General features: G+C 36.2%; 1 pseudogene across 1 annotated transcript; it reads right to left on the bottom strand.

Moving 5' to 3' along the window:
* Positions 1-347: 347 nt before the first annotated feature.
* On the bottom strand, positions 348-2,735 carry LOC113581141 (keratin, type I cytoskeletal 13-like; annotated as a pseudogene). Its single transcript, XR_014119038.1, has 8 exons — positions 2,338-2,735; positions 2,088-2,170; positions 1,799-1,955; positions 1,374-1,535; positions 1,122-1,238; positions 854-928; positions 603-741; positions 348-514 (listed from the first exon to the last, which is right to left on the bottom strand). The product of XR_014119038.1 is annotated as a keratin, type I cytoskeletal 13-like (transcript).
* Between the last annotated feature and the right edge of the window lie 4,721 nt (positions 2,736-7,456).

The raw sequence follows: 7,456 nt of genomic DNA, 5'->3' as shown, positions 1-7,456 counted from the left end.
CGCAGATCATTAATGTAAACAGGAAAGGTTTGTCTTGGTATTTTCAAATGGAAAATGTAGCTCTGATTTAGCTTGACTTGTTGAGCTGGGTTATGTTTATATCAGGAAGCTGGCTAATATTTAAACCCTGTTGCAAATGTTTTGTGTGCTTTTAAAAGTATTTATTTCTTTTCTAGCTATTTGCCTGTGCTAAATAAGAACTTAAAATGGGTGTGTGCTTTTCTTTTCTATTGTTGCTATTGTACATACCATGACACGTTCACCTTTCACTGACATTCTTTGAACACTTTAATGTATTAAAGGCATCCAGTAAAACCCTGAATTTGAAAACTGCTTTATTTGTCAACCTTTTTTGCTTTCAGCCAGAGTAAGGTGCAAGAGCTAATCTGTGTCTCATTTAGTAGAATAAGTTGAAGAGGTGGATGAACAAATCACTTTCCCATCCATAACCTCTTCCACCATGGTGATGACTTTTGTCCTTGATGTGGAACTGGAGCTGGAGGTTGTTTTGATGCTATGGAGAAATTAGAACAAAGACATGCATAAAATGTTTTTGAATATGTTACTATGACTCTAGCTTTAATGTTAGCTTTGAAACGCACTTGCTAGTTTCGCTATCGAGCAGTCTCCTGTACTCAGCAATCTCCAACTCCAGTCTTGTCTTGATGTCTAGCAGAATGTTGTATTCTTGCGCTCCAGATCAGCTCGTAGGTGCATCATCTCATCCTGTTGGCTACTAACCTGCAGACAATCAAAGGATGATATTCCAAATTTGTAAAAGAAAAAGCCATTGTTCCTGAAGTCATGTTAATAGCAGTGCAGCCTTCGCTGTGCAGTTTCTGAACCAGCTTACCTTCATTTGAAAGCCTGCCATTCTCTTGGCATAACTCGCCTGGTTTTCAGCCAAGGTTTCCTCCAGGGATACTTTCTATGGTGGGAACATGGAGATATCAGCATATCATAAAACAAGATGATGGGTATTGATATTTTCATTTTATTTCTAGAAACAGGCAAAGTTTGTCCCTCTTGCCATCAGCCATGATTTAGTTTGATGTCAAAACATCCCTTGAATCAAATCTGGCCTAGAATAATTGTTCAGTCGTCATGATTGATTTACCCACCAGACTCTGGGCAGTCTGAAGTTCAGCTTGTAGGGACAGCAGCTTGGATCTGACAGTAGTGTGAGAGGTCTGCAGGGACTCAGTGCTAGTGACAACTTCTTGTTTCAGGCTCTCTGTCTGAAAAAAAAAAAAGTGTGTATGATAATATCAGCAAGAATTGAACTGAATTTAATTGCCATGAATACCTTTTAGAAGTAACAAAAGGTCTTGCTGATTTCCTGAAAAGAATTGGATTAACAATGTGAAACCCACCTTTGTCTTAAACCAACACTCAAGCTTTCTCTTGGTCTTAGCTGTAACAGTCTCGTAATGCTTGCGGATTTCTTCCAAGCATTTGTTGAGGTCAGCCTGAGGCACAGCATCCACCTCCACATGAACCTGACCACTCATCCGTTCACGCATGGCTAACATGTCCTTAGAAAAAACAAACACATTTGATTACTTACTACTTACATAAATCTGCTTTAACCATTAGTAACAAACACTGATTTATCTAATTATGTTTACAAAGATGTTTACAAGATCTGCTATACAGTTTTTTTTTCAAGACAAATGTCAAAGGCATGTTAGTTTCATCTCTGTCATTCTGTTTAATCTGGTTTACAAATACGTCATCTTCAAATATTGTATCTAGCAATCAGAGCAAGTGCTGCATTCCTTCAAGAAAACTGCTGTACCTCCTCATGATTCTTCTTGAGGAAGGCCATCTCTTCATTCAGGGTGTCGATCTGCAACGAATGGTCTGTTTTGGCCAAGTGGAGATCATCTAGCAGCCTCTTTAACCCAGCGATATCATTCTCCACAGACTGATGTGTGACCAGCTCAGTCTCATACCTTGTTAAGACAAATTTGCAACATATTATCTCCATGGCAAGAATGAGAAACTTTTTCTTATGTGTCAAAATTATTGTTATTTTATCTATTTTCTTCCCTGCGCAGAATTATTTGAAGAAAGGTTAAACTCACTTTAATCTGAAGTCATCCATAGCTAGCTTTGCATTTTCAGTGGATAGATACACACCTCCTTTTGAATGGATAGCTGTCTGAATCTAAATGTATAAAAAGTAACACTATAAAACTTAGCTAGTTTTTAAATTTGATTTTTTTTTTTACACATAATTCCAGGACCTTTAAAAGGTCCATATCCTAACATTTTGCTATTAAAAATAAAGATCTTAGAATGCCATTTAAAGGACTCTAGAGAGACCTTATTTACCTTGCCCTGGAGGTCAATGATGGTAGCGTAGTAAGCAGAGTAGTCCCGAGACTTAGGGGAGGCCTTGCCATCAAGGAACTTGCGGATGTTCAGTTCCAGCTCAGCGTTGACCTTCTCCAGCAAGCGCACCTTCTCCAGGTAGGCAGCCAGACGCTCATTAAGGTTCTGCATGGTGAACTTCTCATTAACAATGACAGTTGAATCCATCCCACTGGCCATGTTCAGGTTTTTAGTACCAGAGTCCCAACCTGAGGTAGTGGCGATGCGAACTCTAGAGTTCCCTGCTCCACTGTACATGCTGCTGGACATCCCCATGCTCACCACACTCCTCTGCTGGTGGAAATGCGTGAAGACTTCTCAGAGGACACATAGCTATTGTTGGAGTAGGTACTTGCCATGTTGTTGTTTCACAGAAGGCTTTGCTGCAAACAGAGAGTGAAGACAGGAAGACTCGTGGCTCTTTTATACTTAAGTGTAGGCATTCAGGTTGACTACATGGAATGCAGTGTATGACCTTATAGCAGAAATATGATTATCTGCCATCAGTCATGAAAGCCATATTTTTGTTTGGTTGGCTAACTTTTACGTACATACACACTCACACCCACACGAAACAGTACAAGTATTGATGTCCCCACCCAGTGTCCAGCAGTGACTTGTGAAAAGACAGATTTAGCACTAAATGTTAAATCATGGGATACACAACCTTCTTCATTCATTCACAATACATTTAATGCTTTTGTAAAGGTAGAACACTAAACAAGCATGAAAGGTTTGATACGAAATTGACCTTAACTCTTTTTCTTTTTAAATTTCAGTGTAAATGTCTACCATTCTCACTGAACTTCTGATTTCTCCCTTAAAGGACAAAGGAGCTTTTATAGTGCTGTTTCTAGAGCTAATGTTACATTAGTCACTTTACTATAATTCGTCTTTGTAAAGATAAAGGCCACTTAGATTTTCATCACCTCTTCCAGCAAGATGGAATAAACAAACACCCACACCCTCCAAACAGGCAATAGTGTTGCACTGTGTCATGGAATCTATCACATTATATTGTGCAACATCACTAGACCCTAGAATTCCATTGGTCTGTGGTAGGTCATGCCTCCAACATGTAGAGTCTGGCATTGAAAGTCACACATCCTTTTACACACTGTCCCTGTGCTTCTCTCTGCTAAAGTGTCTCCTATGCAGTGAATGACCTTTAAAAACGGACCATTACATATTTTACAATGAAATGTAAATAGATTCTGGCATAACTATTTGGAGCATTTGGGCAGAGAGTAGTGTCCAGCTGAAAGCTTTATTTTTAGCATCTTTCGAGAACAGTGCAGTCAAAAAAGTTTTATGAACTAACAATATTTTCATGCAAAACTCAATTCAGAGATCAAGGTCTAGATCTGTTTTTCAAGAGAATTCACATCAAATTTGTCAATGCTCTAGTTTGCAAACAGCATACAATAATACTCAGTGTAATATTTCTCCACACATAAAAGGGTCTAGCTTAATAAGAAAGTATCTTGTGCTTTGGGTGGGCTGTTTTAAAAATGTTGATTTTTGCTTAAGCAAATTATAAAACATTTGTTGCTTATAATCGTGCTTAGGCAATTATAAAACATATAATATAAACTGTAATGTATGCCTGACATCAAATTGATTATTAAACTGATATATAAATGATTTTTGGTGGGAATGCTTTCAACATTAAACAGCATTATCTCCACATGATCATGATAGCTGTTATATGCCATTTTAACTGAACAATGTGTAATGCTTGTTACAGAGAGACTGTTATTTATGTACTCTTAAACTAAGATTAATTCTGCCGCATATGTCATCACAAACATTATCAGCATTACTAACATTTCTTTTTTTAAATTTTTACTTTATTTTGTACTTTTTTGGTCAAAATTATTTATGCTGCACTTTCTGCAAGACCTAAGATATATAATCTGCAACAAAAGTTAAATTTGTGTAGAATGTATGCTGCCATGATTCACTAGAACTTCAGTGGCATAAATAAGTGAGAGCTTTAAGAAGCTTTCAGGAGAATAGTGTAACCAGTGTAAGGTGTGTCTGATCTGGAAATGTCAAAGTGACAGTTTTAAATCTTGGCACAGTGCAAACATCAGTTTTGCTGTCATTGCCAACTCCTTAAACAAACAACTAAGAACACAGAGTGAATGTTTTGTCTTTTGTACACGGATGTCACTGGGTAATATCAAGGTTAAGGCAGTAACACTTGAAATGAAACCTGCTCCTTAAAAACAACAACCACATTTTTAAAAATTATTTTTTTGTTCTTTTTTTTTGAAGTTAACACAGTGATAATACAGCAATATTTAGGTTCTATTTCTGTTTATTTAGGCTGTTATTCTGTCTATTTAGCTAATATGAAATCCTAAATGTCCATAGTCTGTAAAAGGTTAGGTGAACCAGAAAGATATTTAAAAAGATCCAATTATTCCTGCACTATACCTGGTCTCCATACCTTCAAAACCCTTTCTTTAATGATGGGGAATGATGGAATAAACCATATAACAATCAACATTAATCCTTTATCCTTAATTCTTACATATCTTACAGGGACCATTTCAACTTCATTCACCTTTGTAATCATTAATAACAGCTCTCTTTGTTAGAATAGTACTGTCATCTTGTGCAAATGCAAGAAATTTGAAATGAAGAGGACCTCAGTCAATTAGTTTATCCATGCACTCAGCAACAGCAACTGTTGCCCTCGTTAGTCTAAGCGCTCTCTATTTGTTGAACTGTTTTATTTGCTTATATAGCTAGTGTGTCTTTTTACTAGTGCATTATATCACACTGTGTAGAACTCCATTTCCAGCACATTAATTCAGCCCTTGCAACAACAAAACATATATCAACCATTTCCCCTTTTTGTAATCAGTTATTTAGGTTTGTGATTTTGTACAACATTAAAGTTACATTAAAATGATAAAATGCTTTATTTAGACTTATCTTACTTCACCTACTTTACTTTATGTGGGCATTTAAAAATAAAACTTGCAATAATTCTTTATATTATTGTTTTTATTTTGTAGAATGCAGATAAATAATAAATGGCTCAATTATTTCCATGTTAGCCCATGGAAATAACCAAAGAATATTTTCTTTATACTGTATACATCTTTGTGATTGTATAGATACTAAATATTAATATTAATTTATTGACTTATAGTGTGCTTGTGTCTATGGAATTCTTTTTCTTATCTGAAACACACAAGAAAGAGTGAGTTGACTAGCCCATTAATACACATAGGCCTTCTGGGCAGACCATGAAAAATACAAGTGGTTATTCTACAACTTCTACACTTGTTACAAATACCTGCTGTTCCACAGAGCTGTTGCTCCAGTAAAGCCTATGTGGTGGCTTTGCATTCAACCAGCAGTTGTTTACAAGTATACACCATTAACAACAGCTGAAGCACTTTTAAGATGAAACTGCAAAGTGGTAAAAAGTCTATTTTTATACAATTGGTGCATATGTAAATCACTCCAAGCAACCACTCAGGGGTACAGACTTTCATTCCTCCCCTTCATGCCTCTCACATTAGTTTTAGTGTTATTAATAATTCACAATAGCTAGTGGCTAATATATCTTATAATAAACAACTAAATGATAAATCCTTGGCAACCTCAATGTACCTCTGAGGTGAGTGTAATCTTTACTGTGTCTTTTCAAACATGTTTTGAGCAAAATTATAGATGGTTCAGAGTCCCTGGGCTGTCTCCATGTAAGTTTATATAGAACTTTAAAGGTAATCACCTGCATGCTTGCTGTTGCATATTATTACAAGAACACACACAACCATGGAATTAAAATGTAAAGATATTCTTGTTGGCATCTTTCTTTGACTTAACAGTGCTAGCTTACTATAACAAAGTAAAAAATGTATATATACTGTCATCAGTAGGTGGTACTAATTAGACTACTGCTAAAACAGTAGTAGTCCAGAATGCAGGGTTTTAACAACTGCATGTACTTCAATATATCAGATTTGAAATCTGCGAGGGAAAACTGCAGAGTGTTAAATTAAATTCTGAACAAGAATCAGATTTGTTGGTCCCCTATGCTAACACACACAAGCAATTTGGTTCTGGCCCCTGTGACTCTCAAGCAGTACATGCAATACACATATAGTACATAATACACAAGCACTATTCAGGTTATATACAAGACCATTTGCGGTAGTGCAAGAGTGTGTGGTGGTAGTAACATCAGTAATTTAATGACATTGTGATATATGAGTATTTGTACAATATAGTGTTTGTGAGGGTGATGACATGAGGAAGGAATCTGATCCTGTGTCTGGTTGTTTGGGATTAGAGGGTTCTGTAGCACCTGCCAGAGGGGAGCTGAAAAAGGTTGTGTTCAGCGTGCAAGGAATCTGTAATGATTAGTAATGATAATATGAGAGCATCTGCACATACATTAGTTGAGTCATAAAATAATTACTTCTATTCTCACCATTTGCACAAAGAGATAAATTCTGCGTACACAATTATCCACACATCACTGTCTAAACTACCTGTTGTTGTTTTTTTACTTATTTACCCCTACTGTCCCCTGTGTTTTTCACCTTGGTGGATATTTAGATGCAAGCTACCTGTTTCGTGTTTTCTACCATGATTATTTAAGAAATGTTGCATTATGTTTTGTACTTCTATTTTTGTCAATATGTGAATGGTGTAATTTGGAATTACATGTCTGTATATTAGGTGTGATCTTTGTGTTCAGTGTGCGTTGATGACACATCCAATCTGTCTATCACTATCTGCATTTTCAGTTGCATTTGTATCTGCCTGTCTATCTGTCTTTCATGTATTAGAGAGCTATAAAAAATTCTACAGCTCATTCATAAATGTCAGTAGAGCAAGCCACCATGAGGCTGACAAACCAGATAAAAATCAACCAGAGAAAACAACAAAGGATTAGATGCATTAGATGTTTCAAACATTTATGTGAACTGCATACATACGTTTCCATGACTAAATTCATAACTAAAGGCAAAAACAAAATTCCTTGAAACAAGCAAGAACTGATCATACACCACCTGCTCTTGTTCAGAATTAATACATATTTCTGTTTGAG

The sequence above is a fragment of the Electrophorus electricus genome, chromosome 2 (genome assembly GCF_041902795.1).
Source record: "Electrophorus electricus isolate QZ-2024a chromosome 2, ASM4190279v1, whole genome shotgun sequence".
Taxonomy (NCBI): Eukaryota; Metazoa; Chordata; class Actinopteri; order Gymnotiformes; family Gymnotidae; genus Electrophorus; species Electrophorus electricus.
The sequence above is the reverse complement of the archived record's forward strand: the minus strand, read 5'-3'. Positions and strand labels throughout refer to the sequence as shown.